Source organism: Anabrus simplex, chromosome 7, assembly GCF_040414725.1.
Source record: "Anabrus simplex isolate iqAnaSimp1 chromosome 7, ASM4041472v1, whole genome shotgun sequence".
Classification (NCBI taxonomy): domain Eukaryota; kingdom Metazoa; phylum Arthropoda; class Insecta; order Orthoptera; family Tettigoniidae; genus Anabrus; species Anabrus simplex.
In genome coordinates, this window is record NC_090271.1 from 226,182,523 (window position 1) to 226,204,951 (window position 22,429).

General features: G+C 39.0%; 2 long non-coding RNA genes across 2 annotated transcripts in view; both read left to right on the plus strand.

Annotated features, from left to right (window-relative positions):
- The window catches only part of LOC136877338 (uncharacterized), a 304,515-nt gene that overhangs the window by 124,278 nt on the left and 157,808 nt on the right, over positions 1-22,429 (plus strand). The gene's annotated exons all lie outside the window — the stretch shown is intronic.
- LOC137501489 (uncharacterized) lies at positions 19,520-20,941 on the plus strand. Its single transcript, XR_011018568.1, has 3 exons — positions 19,520-19,724; positions 20,036-20,194; positions 20,482-20,941. It is a non-coding gene; the product is annotated as an uncharacterized lncRNA (long non-coding RNA).

Here is a 22,429-nt window from a genome sequence, read left to right on the forward strand (position 1 = left end):
AGAGAGTCGTGGTACTAAACCAGATAAATACTGTGACATGTATGTAAACGATCACTCATCCATGTAGTAACCACAGCCAGTGGTGCTTAACTGTGGGTAGTATAATTGTTGTAGTGTTAGGTTTCGTAAGTTCAGTCTATGTGAGTGTGGGTGTGTGATTATCATTACTAATATCTTTCAGCATAATTTTGGGAGTGGTCATCATCCAAGAAATGACCACAGTGGATGTTGCTTAACTTGTAGATGTGTAAGAGGTATTGGTCACTCTTATTAATTGTATCTCAGTTCAGTTGTAGAGGTATCCACCTGCCTGCGTTGAGTCTATGTTTGAGTGTGTGTTATGTAGCATCGCAGCATCGATTTTTCGCGATAGGGAGGAAGGTGGAAAAGCAGAGGATGTAAAACACTTTATGTATTTGCCGTAACGTTCATAATTAAAATTGAAGCTAAGTCCTAGATTAGGATAAGTTTTGTAGGAGTCGTCTCATAGCAACCAAATACTTCGGGTGTCATTTTCTCATGGTTTCTTCGTGTACGTCATAGATTTATAGGCACCCAAAATATCTTCTGAGGGACAAAATTATGACACATCGGCGTCTCCGAAAACTGTAAGAATAGCTAGTAGGATGTAAATTGATTTATTATTATTATTATCATTATCATTATTATTATATTATTGTTAGTGAATTCTCCCAATATTGGAAGACGTTAAGCATTTTTTTTTCTTTGTGGTTGCTCTGATGTAACTTCCCAGTTGTTTACTTTGTGTCTAATGATGTCTTTTTATAGAATATCTGTTGAACTTATGTTTCCGTTTTTGAGGTCATTTCGAAGTTCGTTAAGCCAAGATGTTGAGTTCTTAAACGAGGTTACATAATCTACTATCTTTTTTTTTTTTTTTTTTTTTTTTTTTTGTCAATCGATTTTCTAGTAATCTAATCAGATGGTCGAAGAATTTCATTCGTCTTTTCCTAATGTCAATTTCGATGTTGGAGAACTTTTATGCTGTTTTGATTGATTGTAACCTGTAACCTTCTTAGGTGTATCTTGCTCCTAAGATTTTCCTAATGATCTTCCTCTCTTCTTTTTTCTCTCTTCTTTTTTGATTTCTTCAGGTTCTTGCTTTCTGTTGAGTGCCAATGTTTCACTTGCGTAAAGGACTGTTGGTTTTATGACTGTGTTGTTATGCAGAATTTTTGTATGTCTTGACATGGATTTTTTCTTGTAGATGTTTTGGACTAACCCTAATGCATTTTCATTTTTTGGAGACGAGTTTGTTGTGAGATCTTTTCAAGGCCTGTCGGTTCGATAAGTTCTCCGAGGTATTTAAAGTAAGGGACTCTGTCAACTGTACCATATTTTGTTGTTAGACTCTTGATATCTGTCTTTGAACAAAAGAATTTAGTTTTCTCGAATGATATATGTAGTCCCACCCTTTCTGAACTTTCTTTAAGTATCTGGAGCTGTTTAACGGTAGTCTCCTCATCCTCTGTTAGTATCGCCAGATCATCTGCAAAAGCGAGGTTATCTTTGGGAAAGCCCAATCGGATTAGCTTCCAAAACTCACATTTCTTGAGTTCTTTCTCCCATTCTTCCATAACCTTGTCTAGGACGACGTTGAACAGAATAGGAAAGTGCCCATCACCTTGTCTCACGCCTGTTTGAATGTCGAAGGGTTCTGAGATTTTCCCCATAAATTTCACTTTAGATTTCGTGCCAGTCAGTGTTCTTGAGTTTAGGAATCTGATCCCCTCTCTTCTAGAATTTGGAACAGTGACGGCCTGTCGATTGAATCGTAAGCCTTTTTGAAATCTACAAATGTGGATACGAGGGGTTTTTGTCTGAGAGCTCGCATTTTGAGTATGGTTTTAAAGTTAAAAATTTGATCGGGGCACGACCTATTTGGTCTGGATCCTGCTTGATATTCAGTTAATTTGGGTTCTAATATCCTTTGTGTTCTTTGCAAGAGACATGCTGATAAAATTTTGTAGGTGACAGATACAAGTGAGATCTCTCTATAATTATTTACATCTGATTTGTCACCTTTTTTATGTAGTGGATGGACGTAGAGCAATCTTCCAATCATCCGGGTGCTTTTCGTTTGCCAAATGTTTTGAATTTTTTTGTGTAATTTCTTTGAATGAATTTGGGCCTACATTTTTCAGAAGTTCGGCTACAATTCCGTCCTCCCCTGATACTTTGTTGTTTTTAAGTTTCTTGGTGTGTGAAGAAATTTCTTCTTGTGTTGGTGATGACGAATTTTCGAGTGTGATTTTTGGCTGTATTTTCGGGAATCTCGCTGTAGGTTCTGGAAAATCTAAAAGCTGTGAAAAATACGTGGCTAGTTCTTGACAATTTTCTATATTTTTTAAGGCCAGTTTACCATCTTGTTTCCGAAAGCAAAGGTTCTGTGGCGAGAACACTTTAATTTGGTTCGCGAAGGTCTTGTAAAAATCATGTGTGTTGTAATTTTTGAAATCGTCTTTAATTGACTTTAGTTGATCGTTGACGTATTTCCATTTATTTTGTCTTAGAATCTTAGATGCTTGTTTTCGAACTTCGAAACATTTCTTGTGTGTTTCTTCTGATTTGTTGCTATTGTAGTTTTCAAATGCCTTCTTTCTTTACTTCTAATGCGCTCTCACCTTCTTGATTCCACCAAGGGTGTTTTGGTTTCTTGTGCAGATGGATGAGATCTTTCGCCGTTTTAATGATCTTAGTTTGAAATTTCTCTCAATTCTCTGCAGGTTGTTCCTCCCAGGACGGGTACTGGGCGGGCAAATTAAAGAAATTACCAGAAGGAAATGAATGGGGAACTATTGCGACAAAAATTTAGAAGGAAAAAAAAACAGTCTGTAGGAAAGTGGCACAGAGTGTAGCAGATATAGAAATACAAATGCTAAGAGATGAAGGTGCCGGCCCCGTGGTCTAGGGGTAGCGTGCCTGCCTCTTACGCGGAGGCCCCGGGTTCGATTCCCGGCCAGGTCAGGGATTTTTACCTGGACCGGAAGGCTGGTTCGAGGTCCACTCAGCCTACGTGTTTAGAATTGAGGAGCTATCTGACGGTGAGATAGCGGCCCCGGTCTCGAAAGCCAAGAATAACGGCCGAGAGGATTCGTCGTGCTGACCACACGACACATCGTAATCTGCAGGCCTGCGGTCTGAGCAGCGGTCGCTCGGTAGGCCAAGGCCCTTCAAGGGCTGTAGTGCCATGGGGGGGGGGGTGGTTAAGAGATGAAGGTAATAATAGGAGAACTCTGGAGGAATTCATGAATATACACTCATGTTCATAAAAACCGAAAACCTTATTATTATTATTATCCTACCTCATTTGGTGCTGTTTATAAAACGCTTGTCTGGAGTGTCTGGAGAGCCTCAGCACAACAGTTCCACTAGTAAACGTATCACTGAACACAAATATAGCAATAGAACTCATTTCACACTAAAGCAGTCTAGGAGACAAGAAGATGCGAGCCATGCAGTTGATATCTCACATTGCGTCATAAACTAGCGCCATTACTTTTTTATTGGCCTGCCTGTGGACTGGTCCATTGTAATAGCTCAGTTCTAACGGTAGCTTATAACCTAACTCTTCCAGAATAACACCATCAGACCATTACACTTGCTTATTTCCCAGAAAGCACGAAAAATCGATCGTATTCTTTTGAATGGTCGTCCGTGACTAAAGGAAAAGAGTGTTCGATTCTATTTAGTAAAATAACAAGGACATATATACTAATATATAAAGAGGTAAAGTTTGTTTGTGTGTATGTAATGGCTAATCTCAGGAACTACTGGACCGATTCTAAAAATTATTTCACCAATAGAAAGATACATTATCCCTGAGTGCTATAGGCTATATTTTATTTTCAAAACAATTCGACCGAGCTCGATAGCTGCAGTCGCTTAAGTGCGGCCAGTATCCAGTATTCGGGAGATAGTAGGTTCGAACCCCCCTGTCGGCAGCCCTGAAAATGGTTTTCCGTGGTTTCCCATTTTCACACCAGGCAAATGCTGGGGTGTACCTTAATTAAGGCCACGGCCGCTTCCTTCCCACTCCTAGCCCTTTCCTGTCCCATCGTCTCCATAAGACCTATCTGTGTCGGTGCGACGTAAAGCAAAAAATAAAATTTGAGGAGAGATTCTCACTAGTAGGCCTACTGTTTGTAAGCAGGGTAGCATCCTTCTTCACAGAGGTTTTGCCGAGCACGCTCAGAACGCTATTAATCCACTTCACTGTAATTTTTTGTTTGTTTTATGTCCCAGCCACTACTCTTAGGGTTTTCGGAGACGGTGCTGGACATTATGTCTCACTGATGAAAGGTCTGTATGTCTGCAACAGTGCAGTTTTAAAGGCAGACTGTGTGATCAGCTAGTTTTATTTTCAGGAAATCAACCACCGAGCTCGATAGCTGCAGTGCTTAAGTGCGGCCAGTATCCAGTAATCGGGAGATCGTGGGTTCGAGCCCCACTGTCGGCAGCCCTGAAGATGGTTCTCCGTGGTTTCCCATTTTTACACCAGGCAAATGCCGGGGCTGTACCTTAATTAAGGCCACGGCCGCTTCCTTCCAATTCCTAGGTCTTTCCTATTCCATCGTCGCCATAAGACCTATCTGTGTCAGTGCAACGTAAAGCAAATAGCAAAGGAAATCAACCGAAATGGATAATTGTTTATTAACATGTTCTTTTCTTGATTACACATGGAAGTACAGAACATATTATGATCTTAACAGAGAAAATAGAGATTATTACAGTTGCTACAATTAATTGATTAGAGTTGCCCCAACTCCTATTTAGAACCATAGGAAAACAAACAAACAAATATCTGTCGCTCAAAACCCTATCTGAGGCATAACCACCGCACGCTGCATGGACCCAATCGGTGCATAAACTGCACCAATAGGCCTACCTCCGTTCCATATCCTAATCTTCATTAACACACAAAATTAAAATTTCCTTCTCGCTGTAAATTGTGGGCTCTGTGTCATCGCTCTCGTCATTGTCACAGAGATCAAGAGATGTAATATCGTCCTCGGACGAACTATCGTTGATGACCGCACTTACCCCAACTTGTCATATTGGAAATTATACATTGCCGCCACTTTTCGAAGTTAGATATTGAAACTGTAACAAATAAACTCACGTTATTACTTTTCCTAATCCATTATATTATTATTTTATTATTATTATTATTATTATTATTATTATTATTATTATTATTATTATTATTATTATTATTATTATTATTATTATTATAAGAAAATATCAGAAAAAACAGAACGGCCAACGGCCGCCACACAAGCTGCTCTACTGCCATGGCCGCTGTACAGGAGGCTTGAAAGGCTTCCCTATTGATGTCAGCACTAAACAGAACACTGTTCTCATTTCTGAATAAAAGTCGTGAGCGGAATTAATCTCTTTGATCGGAGTTCCCCCACTTTACCTCTTTATCATAAGGAGGGAACTTGATTATTGGGTTGGAGGCATCTCAACTGGTGGAGAAAAATTAAGAGCGTGAGATTTGCTGGTGACACTACCTCAGGGCCGGAACTACGATATTTGTCAGGGGGGGCAAAGATCAGTTTGCCAACTCCCGATCCTCCTCCCTCCCCCTACCACTAAAATATAATACCTCCGTAAGCTATTTTTTTAGATGCGGCAGTTGAAATTACGCACCATATGTATACTATTAAGAAGTTTTATTTATGAAAAACACTTATATTAATACACTTATACATGACTAATACAAATAATTTGTTTATAGTGTAACTCAGTTGTAACTACGCAAAAGTGTGTTATGTATTGTACCTCAAAATTGAATTCTTCGAGCCTTCTTAGCTGCAAATGTACTGATGATGTCGTCAAAGTTGATAAGGGATGCTCGTTTGTGTTCAATTGATATTATACTTAGATTAGAGAGCCTCTCCTGTCCCATTGTACTTCTCATGTAGTTTTTGATGATTTTGAGTTTGCCAAAACTTCGTTCTCCAGATGACACTGTAACTGGCAACGTGAGAAACATTATCAGTGCAGTAGTAATGTTAGGGTAGCCTTCCTATAGTTTATTTTTATAAATAAGGCTCAACATTTCTCTTGATGTGGCTTCCTTTAAATTTCGTCAACTGATAAAGCGTGGTGCTAGGAACCTTCTATTTCAAATTTAAATTCTTCAGTGTTGAGATTAACAGTGTAGATTTGCCAATTCTTCTGCTTTCATTTCTAGATCTTTTGTTTGCATTTCTTTAACTCGAACTCCGTTCAAAAATCCAAACTTGCTGTTTATGTTGTCCAAAGCCTTAAACCCGTCACTGAGTTCCGTAATCATCTGGTCAATAACCTCTAACGTAGCTACTTGGTACACATTCTTAGTACTTGTCAGAGCTTCATAGCCACACAGCTCATCAGACATTTTTTCTTTTTTCTTTGCCTTTTTTTCTGAGAACTCAGATGGTAGATCACTCATGCTTGAACTTTTGAACAAAGCATGCCAAAACATGTGAAAACGATGAATTCAAGTTTCCCAATATTTTTCTTCTTAGTTTGACGTGTTGAGAGATCATGGTTTTTAAGATCCCCTAGAGCCTGCACAACTTTACCGTAATGTTTATACACAGCTTCGATCGCATCTAATCTTTCAGATCATCTGGTATTGCTTTCAGGTTTCAATGTCAGTGGCACATATTTTCGGAGAACTTCCTAGCGTGCAGTTGAAGCCGCAAAGAAAGAATACATACGGTTCAAAGTTCCTTAAAAAATTCTGAGCCTCAATAGCAGCACTGGCCGCATTAGCACCAGCTAAATTGAGGGAGTGAGCAGCACATCGGACAAAATACGCTGGCTCTTTCTCCTGAAGAAGTCTGGACTGAACTCCTGTGTACTTCCCGGCCGTATTTGCCTTATTGTCGTAGGATTGGCCTCTACAGTTCTCTAAGTTTAGTCCATCTTTGTCTAATGTGTTTTACGATTTCTTGGTTGAGACCTTCACCTGTTTTATCACTAACGGGGAAAAATCAATAACACTTTCTTCTACTTCCGATGTATTTGTTTTGACGTAACGAACTAATTGAGTCATTTGCTCACTGTGGGTGATATCCGGAGTGCAGTCAAATATTAATGAATAATATTTCGCATCCAAAATTTCTTGTATTATATTTTGTCTTGTGTTATTGGCAATAATTTCAAGGAACTCATCTTGTATTTTATGTGAGAAATACGAGATTTGCCCTTTCTTATGCCGCTCAATATGTTGTAGAAGAGGGACATTGTAATGCGATATAAGTTCTACTGTGTTCAAGAACTTTCCACTGGATGGGTCGCTGAAATCACAGTCTTCTTTAGTTCCTCGGAATGGACTCCCATGCTTTGCTAGGAATAGAATAGCATCGATAATGCAGCGCAATACCGCCTTCCAGTGAGACTCTTCTTGATGGATCTGGTTTTGGAGTTCTGCATCAGTACCTCCCTTTCCTAAACAGGATTCTAAAGCTTTCCGCGAACAAAAGCAAAGTTTGTGGTTGGATGAATTTTCATGTTCAGGCAATTTTTCACTGAGTTTTCTCCAATTAGTAAGTCCTTTTTCTTTATCTAAGGAAGGCACTTGTTTTGATGCTAAGTGTGAAAACTGTCTGCAGGGAACACAACATAGAGCTTTCTTACTTTCACTATAGCCTAACCATGATCTCTTCACTATTTCTCCATTTTTGAGACCAATAAAACCAATCTTTCGTTAAGTTACATCCTTCTCTGCTGTTATTACTTAAATTTGGCTCAATCAGATTTTCAAAGCTCATTTTTGTTATGTAACACCTTTCAGAATCTGAAAAATTCTGTAGCCTTGAACCAGGATCCCTAAAACCAAAGGAAAACTCGGACGTTTCTTGAAGACCCATTGTAGGGTCTGGACGAGATAATAATTCATCTTCATTCGCTTCACCAGTAGGACTGAGTTTCTTGCAAAGTTCGACATGTTGCGTGCCTTCCTCTCCAGCTTCAATGTCATCTAAAATATTAAAAGCCGGGATTAAAATTCAATCAGTAATATGATATATTAAAAAATGAAGTATTAAAACAGTTGTCGTAAAGTCCGATAAGGCACAATTAATTCATCTCTTCCCTAGTGTGCTATAATTTCATTATTGAAATAAAAATTAATATTTACTTACCTGATTTTTCTTTTAAGCTTTCATCTTCATTAACATTAGGTTTTTTAAATGCTCCTAATTTTGGTGATTGTGACAGCACATGGCTTTCTTTCTTCTTTTTTTTCTTTGGCAATTTTGCTATACTCGGCTCCACTGAGTCGTTTTCTACCGTCCATAATTTAGAAACTGATAAAAACGCAGCTCAAAGTGTACTAAACAATTCCGTTTTCCAAACGCTGATAAACGGTAACACGAATAACTAACCAACACTCCGAACACTATAACTAAACGCAAATAAAATAAAACATCTGTCGGTTCGTATCAACACACGCAGACAACAGTGTGCGCAGGCTACAGGTGTAGCCATCGATAACGACAACGATGACTGCAGGTGTCTCTTTAGAGGAGCGTGCGGAGAAAGGGGGTGAGGTAGATGAGATGCTCGGGCATTGCTTTCGAGCCCGACCCCGCTGCCGAGCGCTCATGCTATTAATTTTCGTATCAGTAGTAGACATAACAGTATAAGACTCACTCCACAAGGGCGCCCATACCCGGGGGCAAGGTGGGGACGCGGCCCCCCTCCTAGCAAAAATCTAGTGTAGTCACGTGTTTTCCTTTCAAGAAAATGATTTAAAGGTCAGTATTACGTAAAAGCGGTAGTACCGTCCCCCACCAACAGGCAGGGGATACCGTGGGTTATTCTAACGCAAAATACAAATCGCTATTTATCTTCCAAAATATTAAAATTACAACGTACCCCCAGGTCTGGGCCCCCTCTAGAAACTGTCATATGGGCGCCCATGTCACTCCAGACCCATGAATTACGTTAATTCTTGTGTCGTGTCTTATAATGAAGAAAATAACTTGGTGTACAGTGTCCGTGTAATAAAGTTGATGAATTGAGCAACAAAATTAAATAAAATTAATCAATATTAATTGTGGTATTATTATTTTGGAAAAATTAAATAACTAATAATAATAATAATTTCGTGTGGCTATTTCTAGCCGATTGCAGCCCTTGTAAGGCAGACCCTCCGATGAGGGTGGGCGGCATCTGCCGTGCATAGGTAACTGCGTGTTATTGTGGTGGAGGATAGTGTTATGTGTGGTGTGTGAGTTGCAGGAATGTTGGGGACAGCACAAACACCCAGCCCCTAGGCCATTGGAATTAACCAATTAAGGTTAAAATCCCCGACCCGGCCGGGAATCGAACCCGGGACCCTCTGAACCGAAGGCCAGTACGCTGACCATTCAGCCAACGAGTCGGACATTAAATAACTTATTATTATTTTTTAATAAACTTTTCAGATTTTGCCGCCCCCTGAAATGTGCCGCCCGGGGCACGTGTTCCCCCTGCCCCGCCCTAGTTCCGGGCCTGCACTACCTTGCTTGCCAGCAGTGACAAAGAGCTTTTGATTTGCGAACAAACGTGAAGAAAGTGAGTATGGAGTATGGACTGGAACTCAAACTCACGGTGATTGATGGAGTAGCACAGGTCGAGCTCACAGGCCGTTTGGAAGAACTGGATGTTGTGCACGACTTCGTATACCTTGGATCAACGATTAGATATTGTGCCAAGTTCCGAGAAAGAGATTAGGAGGAGGATTTTGGTAGTTAGAGTCGCTGTGATGAAATTAACTAAGATCTGTAAGAACAGGGAAATTACTAACAATACAAAGATCAATCTCGTTGAAATCCTTATATTCTGTGTTTGCTCGTATGGTTGTAAGAGCTAGGCCGTAAAGGCTTTGGACGAGAAACGTATCGATGCCTTTGAAACGTGGCGCTGGCGTAGAGTGTTATGTTTGCCTTGGACCCAAGAAGAACTAACGTGTCAATACTTCAGGAGCTGAAGATTTTAATAAAACGCCCATCTTCTTCTATCAATGAAATAAATCCTTCAGTGTTTCGGGCACGTTGCTAGACGGACTGGAGATAATCTAGAGAAGTTGATCATGGAAGGGAAGGTTGAGGACAGTAAACCACGGGGAAGGGCTGCAACCAGATGGTTGGGACAGTGAAGACTATCACTGGTTTATATTTCTAGTTTGCCCCGAGAAAAAACCGAGGACTGTCCAGGATGGCGATGCTACAGCAGATATGTTACCAGTAAATCCAGTTGGGTCACTACGTTCAGAAATTAGTAAATTGCTTAGCGATGTTAGAGTTCGCATGTTAGGACTTAAAAATCCCCCAAATATGCAGGCAAATATGCTCTTAAAAATTGATAAATGTGACCCAAAAAATGTGGAAAATACTGTGTGACCAAACATACGTACTTCCAACGAATGATGTTTGCCACTATTTCTTTTATATTAAAGATACAACTGAATTGGCCGGAGCTCACCAGCATTAAATCAAAACTGCACTTTTTTAAACATTCAATATTCTGAAGTATTCAAGCAAGGGCTTTCGAACGGCATAAGAATGAATTAAGTCCGCCTTATATTTATTCCAGAAACCACTACTGCATATAGCGCGATCGAAGGAGGAAAGCATTAAATCAATGACTTGCTGCTTTTCAGCGCCATATTCCTTGCTTAATGTTCGCCACACTGCAAGATTTCCACATGTTACATTATTTTGCGGCATATCCTGGTTGCATATTTATTTATTTATTTATTTATTTAATTTATTTATTTATTTATTTATTTATTTATTTATTTATTTATTTATTTATTTATTTATTTATTTATTTATTTATTTATTTATTTATTTATTTATTTGAAAGTACACCGGGAGCAGGCCCAGTACAGTACCTTCTTAACTCACCAATACTAATTCTAATGCATATGTAAGTAAAGAATAAATACAAAACAAAAATAACGAAAGTAATCATGAAAAGAAGAAAATACGGTGCACATACACAGAAAATAACGATGTAAAGTACATTAAGGATATTTTTATACTATGAAAATACAGGAATTGAAACAAAGATATAACTAAAGTAATAAGTTACTAGAATAATAAATACATTAAGGAGCACCGTCTGAATTTATAAATCAGAAACACAGGCCTTTAAATGTTTATTAATGAAAGTGTGTGATTCTGAAAATAAAACTATTCCTGCAGCAAATGTGTTGTAAAAATGTAGTATTTTAATAAATGGTGAATTCAAGTGATGAGAAGTTCTGGGTCTTTGAACGAAATACTGTGCTGTTGCGAGCTTTAATTTGTGGAACATGATAGGAGAAGATGAAATCCAACAGTCCTATGGAATCAAATTTATTGTTGACAATTTTGTTTCGTGTTTTTAACTAAATGTCCGCCTCTGTGGTGTAGTGGTTAGCGTGATTAGCTGCCACCCCCGGAGGACCGGGTTCAATTCCCGGCTCTGTCACGAAATTTGAAAAGTGGTACGAGGGCTGGAACGGGGTCCACTCAGCCTCGGGAGGTCAACTGAGTAGAGGTGGGTTCGATTCCCGCCTCAGCCATCCTGGAAGTGGTTTTCCGTTGTTTCCAACTTCTCTTCCAGGCAAATGCCGGGATGGTACCTAACTTAAGGCCACGGCCGCTTCCTTCCCTCCTCCTTGCCTGTCCCATCTAATCTTCCCATCCCCCCCCCCCACAAGGCTCCTGTTCAGCATAGCAGGTGAGGCCGCCTGGGCGAGGTATTGGTCATTCTCCCCAGTTGTATCCTCCGACCCAAAGTCTGAAACTCCAGGACACTGCCCTTGAGGCGGTAGAGGTGAGATCCCTCGCTGAGCCCGAGGAAAAAACCGACCCTGGAGGGTAAACAGATTAAGAAGAAGAAGAAGAAGAAGAAGAAGAAGAAGAAGAAGTTTTTAACTAAGTAATAATAATTCTGTTACGCAGCGATGCGACGTTAAAATTACTTCTTAAATACCATGTTGATGTATCAAAAGGGCAAAATTTGTTATTGTTTTATAATAGAGATACCGTAATAACTTATTTTGAACAACTTCAATAGCATGTGTTTGTTCCTTGTACTGTAGAGAACCCAATTATTGGAAGCGTGTGTTACTTGGGTATTATGTATCCAAAAAAATCATAAAAGACGCTAACAGAAAATATTTAACACACAAACAACTGTAGGAGAAACATGAATGAGAAGAAAACAAGCCGAGATTGCAGGTTAGTAAAGACAGTCTAAGTGACCATAAGTGGCCAAATACGGCAAATGAAAGGGACTCCTTGTAACGTTCCATGTCATGAGTGATGTTATAAATTATATTTGTACAGGATTTAGGTGCTTTGAATGTTACAAATACATTTTTAGAGAATATATCCTACGAAATTCATTATGCCACATTATAAACGAACCACAGAAAATTGATTCCGGAAATTGTGGCCTTCCATAACACGAATATAACCTGAGTAGCTGCCCCACAATATAGAGCATTAACATAGTGCCTTTGTTATGTTCTGTTCGGGTAATAACATTTTTTCTTTTTCCTGATATGTAGTGAAAACTGACTTAATTTTTTTCAGCTCCGGCCGATTCAATTCATTATACAATCTTATTGCGCTACTTAAAGTAATTTCCTTAGTTCTTTTAACTTAATTCCGCTGATCTCTATAATCAGTTACTTATTATTATTATTATTATTATTATTATTATTATTATTATTATTATTATTATTATTATTATTATTATTATTATTGTTATTATTATTATTATTATTTACAATTTTGCTTTACGTCGCACCGATACAGATAGATCCAATGGCGACAAGGGGATAGGAAAAGGCTACGAGTGGGAAGGAAGCGTCTGTGGCCTTAATTAAGGTACGGCCACAGCATGTGCCTGGTGTAGAAATGGGAAACCATGGAAAACTATCTGCAGGATTGCCGACAGCGGGGTACGAACCCACTATCTCGCGAATGCAAGCTCACATCAACAATAATTCAACTGTGGTCAGTATCTAAGATATTTTTAACTGATGTTGCACTCTTTTAAAACTAGTTATGCAAACTCAGGTGAGATAACCCCGACGGTATTCGGTTGCGAGCCCTAGAGAGTCTTTTATTTTCACGCCTTTCGTGGTCCTTGTCTTTCTTCATTTCTCGAAGTGTCGGGTCTCTTCCATTGTTTCTCTCTGATTAGTGTTATATAGAGGATGGTTGCCTAGTTGTACGTCCTCTTAAAACAATAATCACCACTACCACCATCAGGTCAGATAGGACAAGCATCAACTTTTCAGCTTTGAGGTCCGGCTTCAGGTTTCGTCCCAGTGTTACAAACACATTTAGACAAGTAACATTGGATATCACATATTGAAACCTATACTGAAATACTGATCTGCATTTAGGGCAGTCGCCCAGGTCGCAGATTCCCTATCTGTTGTTTTCCTAGCCTTTTCCTAAATGATTTCAAAGAAATTGGAAATTTAATGAACATCTCCCTTGGTAAGTTATTCCAATCCCTAACTCCCCTTCCTAAAAATGAATATTTGCCCCAGTTTGTCCTCTTGAATTCCAACTTTATCTTCATATTGTGATCTTTCCTACTTTTATAAACACCACCCAAACTTATTCGTCTACTAATGTCATTCCACGCCATCTCTCCGCTGACAGCTCGGAACATACCACTTAATCGAGCAGCTCTCCTTCTTTCTGTCAATTCTTCCCAGCCCAAACTTTGCAAAATTTTTGTAACGCTACTCTTTTGTCGGAAATCACCCAGAACCAATCGAGCTGCTTTTCTTTGGATTTTTTCCAGTTCTTGAATCAGGCAATCCTGGTGAGGGTCCCATACACTGGAACCATACTCTAGTTGGGGTCTTACCAGAGACTTATATGCCCCCTCCTTTACATCCTTACTACATCCCCTAAACACCCTCATAATTATGTGCAGAGATCTGTACCCTGTATTTACATTCCCATTTATGTGATTACCCCAATGAAGATGTTTCCTTATATTAACACCTAGATACTTAAAATGATCCCCAAAAGGAACTTTCACCCATTCAAAGTACAGTACGTTTTTACGTGCAAAATATAAACAAAATGTTACCTTAAACAACTAAAATGACCGATATATGATCAAAACAATAAAACATTGCAAAATATGCATGTACATGCCCTATAAATCAAGTTTAAGTATGCTCAGAAGCGCTCAATTCATGGTTAATTCAAACAAATAGCCAAAACGGAAAACGGGGAAGCAATATACATTTCCTGAACATCCGAACACTAATGATGATGAATATGTCAGTATTTTTGTGGAGACCGGGCGAGTTGGCCGTGCGGTTAGGAGCGCGCAGCTATGAGCTCGCATCCGGGAGATAGTAGGTTCCAGCCCCACTGTCGGCAGCCCTGAAGATGGTTTTCCGTGGTTTCCCATTTTAACACCAGGCAAATGCTGGGGCTGTACCTTAATTAAGGCCACGGCCGCTTCCTTCCCATTCCTAGGCCTTTCCTGTCCCATCGTCGCCATAAGACCTATCTGTGTCGGTGCGACGTAAAGCAACTAGCAAAAAAAAAAAAAAAAAATGTGGAGCGGGGCTGAGGGGCTCAGACGGTTGAGGCGCTGGTCTTCTGTCCCCAAGTTGGCAGGTTCGTTCAAATACGTCAGCTTAATATCGGTAGATTTACTGGCACGTAAAATAACTCCTGTTGGACTAAATTCCGAACTCCTCCGAAAACCGTGAAAGTAGTCGGTGGGACGTAAAGCCAATAATATTACTGAAACTTTTATGGAAATCTAGTACCTCTTTCCCTGAGTTTACATAACAAATTATGTTACTTCACTTTGATATTTATAAATAAAGCAATTGGATATCTCTATTTTTAATAAAATCATTTGTACTGTGTTTATGAGTTGATCTGCATAGCTGGTAAATCCGCTAATGCTTGCTTAGCTTATTTTAACACATGAGTGGTGTTTACGTTATGCTTCATACATCAATTTGTGGTATTCTTATTTTATACGGGTTACATTTCTTTTCATATGACTCTCGCGTTCTTTTTCAAAATAATGTACCATAGATGAAGAATATTTTAATTCATAAAGCTTTGTAGAGTTGATTTTCGATTAAAATCGCAAGTGATAACATGTAACATTATTAAACTGACACCTAAATATCGTGAAGTGAGCAAGAACTCAATGAAAAGTTATGCTGGTAGAATTTTGAACGGTAAAGCTGTATCCTCGACCAGACAGACATACACAAAGTGAATGAAAAATTGGTGAGTTTTTCGTCATTCATTTTGACATATTAACATACAGTGGCAGCGCGCTGTCCTCACATCGCTGAGTTCCTTGGTTCAAATCCCGGTCACTCCATATGAGATATGCGCTGGACAAAGCGGAAGCGGGACATGTTTTCGTCTGGGTACCCCGGTTTGCGCTGTCATTTTTCATTCCAGCAACACTTATCATTTCATTTCATCTGTCAGGCATTAGTCATTGCCCCAGAAGAGTGCGATAGGCTTCGGCAGCCGGCACAGTTTCTATCCTCGACGCTAGATGAGGGCTTCATTCATGCTATTCCTGGCCCGTTCGAATGACTGGAAACAGGCTGTGGAAGGCCTATCCGTGAGCAGGTTGAGGTCCTGCAAGTGTTATGATGAGGTGCTGATATGTATATTTTATTACTATAGTTCGTCAAAACCACATTTAGCATTGTACAGAAAAGTGTACACTGAATAGAATTAAAGGGAAGTTAGAACACTGTATCGATAATGACCAGTTTGCATTTCGATCAGGGAGGGGCACTAGGGAAGCAATTCTAGCATTACGTTTAATTCTGGAGAGAAGAATTGAGAAGAATAGGAAAGTATACGTGACCTTTGTCGACTTAGAGAAAGCTTTTGATCGAGTAGACTGGGAACAACTTTTCTTTACCATGAAAAAAGCAGGAATTGATTGGAAGGATAGACGCCTCATACTAAATTTATACAGAATGCAGAACACTGATTTAGAAATCAGTGGGACAAAAAATGCCAAAATAAGAAGAGGAGTTAGGCAAGGATGTCCACTGTCTCCTTATCTCTTCAATATGTTCATCGAAGAAGCCATCGCAGTCATGAAGGAGAAAACAACGGGGATCAAAATTAATGGCAAACAAGTACACTCTATAAGATTTGCTGATGATATTGCCATACTAGCAGAAACAGGTAAAAGTATGCAGAGAATGATCAATATATTAGCAGAAACTATAGGCAAATGGAACCTCAAAATTAATACAAGGAAAACAAAAACCATGACAATATGTAAAGACAAGAAAACACCTGTAACACACTTAAAAATTGGCCCTGATAAAATAGAACAAGTGAAACAGTTTTGCTAACTAGGAACCCTGATCACGAGTGATAATCGGAGCATATCAGATGTCACGAAGAGGATAGCAATTGCAAAGAGAGCATTCCAAGATAAAAAGCATCTGCTGGCCAACAAACATATAGATATTCAAACTCGGAAGGCCTTTGCAAAAACCTTTGTATGGAGTGTGCTTCTGTACGGTTGCGAAAGCTGGACATTAGGGGAGCAGGAAAAGAAAAACTAGAGGCAATTGAAATGAGGATCTGGAGAAGAATGCAGAGGATAAGTTGGACTGAAATGAAGAGCAATACCGAAGTCCTCAGAGAGATAAGAGAAGAACGGAGTCTGATAATCGAAATTGAAAAACGGAAAATAAAATTTATTGGTCACATTCTGCGGCATGAGGAGTTCCTTTGTAATATCATTGAAGGAGGAATTGCTGGAAAAAGAGGAAGAGGACGACCTAGAGTGTCCTACTTCAAGAACCTGCTTCCGAGGATGAAGTGCAAAACCTACGCTGAGTTGAAAAGACTGGCTCAAGATAGACAACTGTGGCTGCAGCGACAAGGCTTAGCCGTTAGAATATGGTGATGATGAAAATTAGGGTGGCGCCCTTGAATACCAGTACTGACATACCAATGCTGAGACCATAAAATGGGAAGAAAACATTGTTGATTAATGAAAAAATGAAATGGCATAGCCTATGTCTTTTAGTGCCGGGAATGTCCGAGGACAAGTTCGGCTCGCCAGCTGCAGGTCTTTTGATTTGACGTCCGTAAGTGACCTGGCCGTCGTGATGAGGATGAAATGATGATGAAGACGACACATACACCCAGTCCCCGTGCCAGCGGAATTAACTAATTATGGTTCAAGTTCTCGACCCTGCCGGAAATTGAACCCGGGCCTATATTATGACCAAAGACCAGCACGCTAACCATTCAGCCATGGAGCCGGACAATAGTTGATTATCATCATCATCATCATCATCATCATCATCATCCTCCTTTCATGTATTAGTCTTATAGAAGAACTGTTAGGGGGCTGTCACACAGGCTCGATCGAACGACTGCGATCGACCGACTAAGAAAACAAACCTACAGAGGGCAGTGGCACCAGTCAAGACCGACTCCAATCCTCAGACCGTAATATAAGAAAAACATGGCGGCTGAAGTAGCCGAATTGCTGGTATTGGCTAGCACGAAAATATAACTGCATTTTATATAAACGGCTGTAATTTAATATGATAAATGTAACATCGCAAGGAAAATCACTTTTACACGTATGAAAACGCTTCGCCAACAAGTACGCATCACATATAATCAACTAGAATCACATATATTCTACTAGTAAAGAGACCAACAGGCTGATTATTTAGACATTTCAATTCGTCAAATAACGTTTTCTCTTAGATTTCACTTCGCCGGATAGATGAAAATACGTGATAAAACTGTTAAAATGATATTTCCAGCATCATTTTGAATATTTCAAAATAAATTAAGGTGCGAAATTCCTCAATTTATTCGCTCTCCTGAGAACTGTGAAACACAAACATAACTTGTTGCCTTAGTTTTGAAGTGGTAGATAATTTCTTAAATTCAGCACCAAATGAACGGGAAGTACACCCGAAATCATAATGTTATTCGTTTTACGTCCTACTAACTACATTTTTTACGGGTTTGGGAAACGTTGAAATGCCGAAATTTAGTCCTGCAATAGTTCCTTTACGTGCCAGTAAATCTACCGTCACGAGGCTGACGTATTTGAGCACCATCAAATACCACCGGACTGAGACAGGATCAAATCCAGCAATTTGGGATCAGAAGGCCAGCGCCTTAACCGTCTGAGTCACTCAGATCATTGCTAGTTTTTGCTAATTGCTTTACGTCGCACCGACACAGATAGGTCTTATGGCGACGATGGGACAGGAAAGGTCTAGGAGTGGGAAGGAAGCGGCCGTGGCCTTAATTAAGGTACAGCCCCAGCATTTGCCTGGTGTGAAAATGGGAAACCAAGGAAAGCCATGTCCAGGGCTGCCGACAGTGGGGTTCGAACCTACTATCTCCCGAATACTGGACACTGGCGCACTTAAGCGCCTGCAGCTTTCGAGCTCGGTGTCACTCAGATCAAGTACACCCGCAATGATAGTAACCTTAGTAATGAAACGTTCAGACACTAAAGATATAGCCTAATAAGTTTTTACCCATTAAATAACATGAGTGGAAAAACTCTATTGACTAAACATTGATATTTAACCACATGCACGAGCTTCAGTTCGGCACATTCTGCTTGATAACTGATAGCCACAGCATGAATCGGAAGGTGTTGGTAGTGTAAAACTCTACGTTACAAACTCAGCTAATCCCTCTAAGTCACTGTTTCTTTTGTGTAACAGTATACAGATTGCTCCATCTGTCACACTTATAACTTTTGTTATACTCTAAGATCCAGCCAAACATTTCCGCAGGCAAAGCACAGATTATTGTAAAATACACTTGCATCTAAATCACTAGACACTTTGAAGCACATAGACACTGACGGAATAACACAATGTAAATTATATTCTATCTAAGTTAATATTTTTCGAGGAACACTAATAGTTTGGAAGTACAGAACTAGATTTCCTAACCTCAGACTTATTCTCAAAATGATGTATGCACGCTACGGTTTTGCCATGGACTTCAAAATAATCACGATATATATTCCTAATCGATGTCTCTTCTAATGTTCTATTTCGTAGGAAACTTAAGAATAGTTGTATGAGAGGCATTGCCAAAGTTAGTCTAAAAACTGGTCCACCTAGTGCACTCATGTTTTTTAATGAGTGAAAATACGATCAAAACAAGCACATTCTCACTTTACTGCGTATAATTACAGATCCTATGTACCCACCGCCTCATATAAATACACTCGCACACTTATATTCTACAAAGAAACTAACATTTATCGTCAAATTTAATAAAATTACACCGACTATATACGATAACAACAAACCAAAACAAACCCACATTTCCAACAATTTCGGCTACTCGATTCGCCATCTTTGAACGATCGAGAGTAGCATTAAGGTCTGAGGATTGGAGTCGGTCTTGCACCAGTCACACAGCATCGATCGTCAGCGATCAACTACGAGCGATGAAGATCGACTGGTTTGTAAAAACAAACGTGTCCGTTTTTCAGTCGCAGTCGTTCGATAATGGCGGACGCAACATAGTCATCTGTTGATGAAATCGAAACATTAATTTGCTTAGTGTATGAAAACAAAGTGGTGTATAATCCTAGACTCCCTAGATATAGTAATAGGGAGACCGTGAATTTTGTATGGCATTCTATAGTGTGGAGAATTGGGACAAAAACTGGTAAGTACTTATTAGATTTATTACGATTATCTTATGAATAGTGTTATCTTAGATTATTTATTCATAAAATATATTATACGGAATAGAGTGGTAAAATGGGTTACACTAGGAGAAGTAGTAATTATCATTCTTGTAACTTAATTGAAGAAATGTTTGGAAAACATAAGCAGTGCTTTCCTAACCTCCATCTCGTACCTAATGAAATGAATACCATTGTTTGCTTTAATGACAAATAAGTGTAGGCCTATGCCATAAGTAGGCCTACTACATGTATATTTTCTTTGTCACAATATGCTGATTCATTGTTTCAGGAAAAAGTTGTGCCAAAACATGGCAAATTCTGAGGGCTGGATATCGAACTTGGAGAGATAACATCCTCCCTCTCCTCCCAGGTTCTGCTGTACAGAAAACATAAAATGGGTCTACTTCAATGCCCTCAACTTTCTGGAACTCTTCATTGCTGGAAGAAGGTACAATTCTGTAATATTTATTTTTAAAAGTAGGCCTACATTACAGACCAGTGTTCTAGTTGTGAAAGAGTGAGGGGAAGATTCAGTCTGTAGGCCATAAGTTCCACCCATCTGTTCATTAATTTATCAGATATAACTGAAAGTAATATAATATAATCTAACCTAGCAATCATCTTACTAAAATAATTATTGAAAGTAACAATTTCTTAAACAGAAGGCTTGTGCCCAGACTAAAATGTAGCTCCAATTTAGAAGAATTGCATTAATATGTTGTTCATTTTTTTCAGTTCTATAACAAACACATCTATGGAAGTGGCACCTGGTGTATGAGAGCCTTTTCACCAAGCTGAAATATAGGAGGAGGAAGCAGAAATATTTTGTGTTGGAGGGGTTTAACTCCTACAGTTCAGAAATTACTGAAGGGACTTCAACTTCCAGTCCAGTGGCTTCTGCTTCTACAAACAGCTCTGCAAGCAGTTAAAAATAAAAGAAACAGAAATGTGAAAGTGACAGTGATGTGTTAAGTGAATATTTAGAAAAGATACTGAAAACTGAAAAGAAAATATAATCAATGTTATTTTTAGTGTCTTCATGATGACATGGAAAGAATGAGTGAACTAGGTCGAAGGGTTTTCAAAGTTAAAATTCAGAAACTGTTGTATACAGTGTTAGACCAAGAAAGAATCTAATAAAATTTATGTTCTTGAGAAATGTTCTACTTTTTAAATTAAATCATTTTTTGTTATACTTATCTATCAATATTTATTGGAATACTCAGTGAGTTATGTGTATTAGCACCTGATGGGAAAGAACCTTAACTCCAATTTTTATTAATTATTAGCATTATTACAACATCTTAATTTGTATATTTTATGTGGTAGAACAGGTATGGTTTACAAGGAAAGGAGTTTTTGAAATACATGTAGTAGGTCCTTGCTGTGTGTATGTAGTAAGCAGTTGTAAAGCACAGGTGGTCTGAAACCAGACCAGCGTATTGATAGTTCTGTCCAAGAGCTGACTTCCTTCTTACGGTATACTGTTGATCACAACTGCAAACTCATTGCACTAGGTTTGTACAGCACAGGTGGTCTGAAACCAGACCAGCGTATTGAGACTTCCTTCTTACGGTATACTGTTGATCGCAACTGCAAACTCATTGCACTAGGTTTGTACAGCACAGGTGGTCTGAAACCAGACCAGTGTAAAGACATTAGTAGTTTTGTCCAGGAGCTGACTGCCTTCTTACAGAATACTGTTGATCACAACTGCAAGCTCATTGCATTGGGTTTACTGCATCTGTGTTCAATGTTGCTTGCTATACTGCCATTCTGTGAGAATACACATCCTAAATACCTATTTGAAATTATCTACCTGTTCCAGTTTTGTATTCTCAACCTGACATTCAGTTCTATTTTATCTCCTCATTCCAAGTACTCTCCTGCCATTGTACCTGTCTGCACCAGCAATCACTACTTTCATGTCTGTTACCGTACTTATAATTTATTAATAACATATAGGCCTACAGAGGGCATCAAGGTAGACTGCTTATTTTATTTCTTGTGCTGTAGATCCATTAATATTAGATTGCACAGTTTCAATAGACCAAGTTGTTTGCATAGGACAAAATTCTTACTACAGTTATACCTGACAGAATCCTTCCCTGCCACCTTATAACTTTGTAACCTAGGTAGCCTTTATCTCCTCATTCCAAGTACTCTCCTGCCATTGTACCTGTCTGCACCAGCAATCACTACTTTCATGTCTGTTACCGTACTTATAATTTATTAATAACATATAGGCCTACAGAGGGCATCAAGGTAGACTGATTATTTTATTTCTTGTACTGTAGATCCATTAATATTAGATTGCACAGTTTCAATAGACCAAGTTGTTTGCATAGGACAAAATTCTTACTACTGTTATACCTGACAGAATCCCTCCCTGCCACCTTATAACTTTGTAACTTAGGTAGCCTTTATCTCCTCATTCCAAGTACTCTCCTGCCATTGTACCTGTCTGCACCAGCAATCACTACTTTCATGTCTGTTACTGTACTTATAATTTATTAATAACATATAGGCCTACAGAGGGCATCAAGGTAGACTGATTATTTTATTTCTTGTGCTGTAGATCCATATAAACAATGAAAAACAAAGATGAAAAATTCATTTGTAACTATTTTGACAGATGTTTCCACCAAAGTTATGTAGATTTTAATCTACAACATAAAAAACT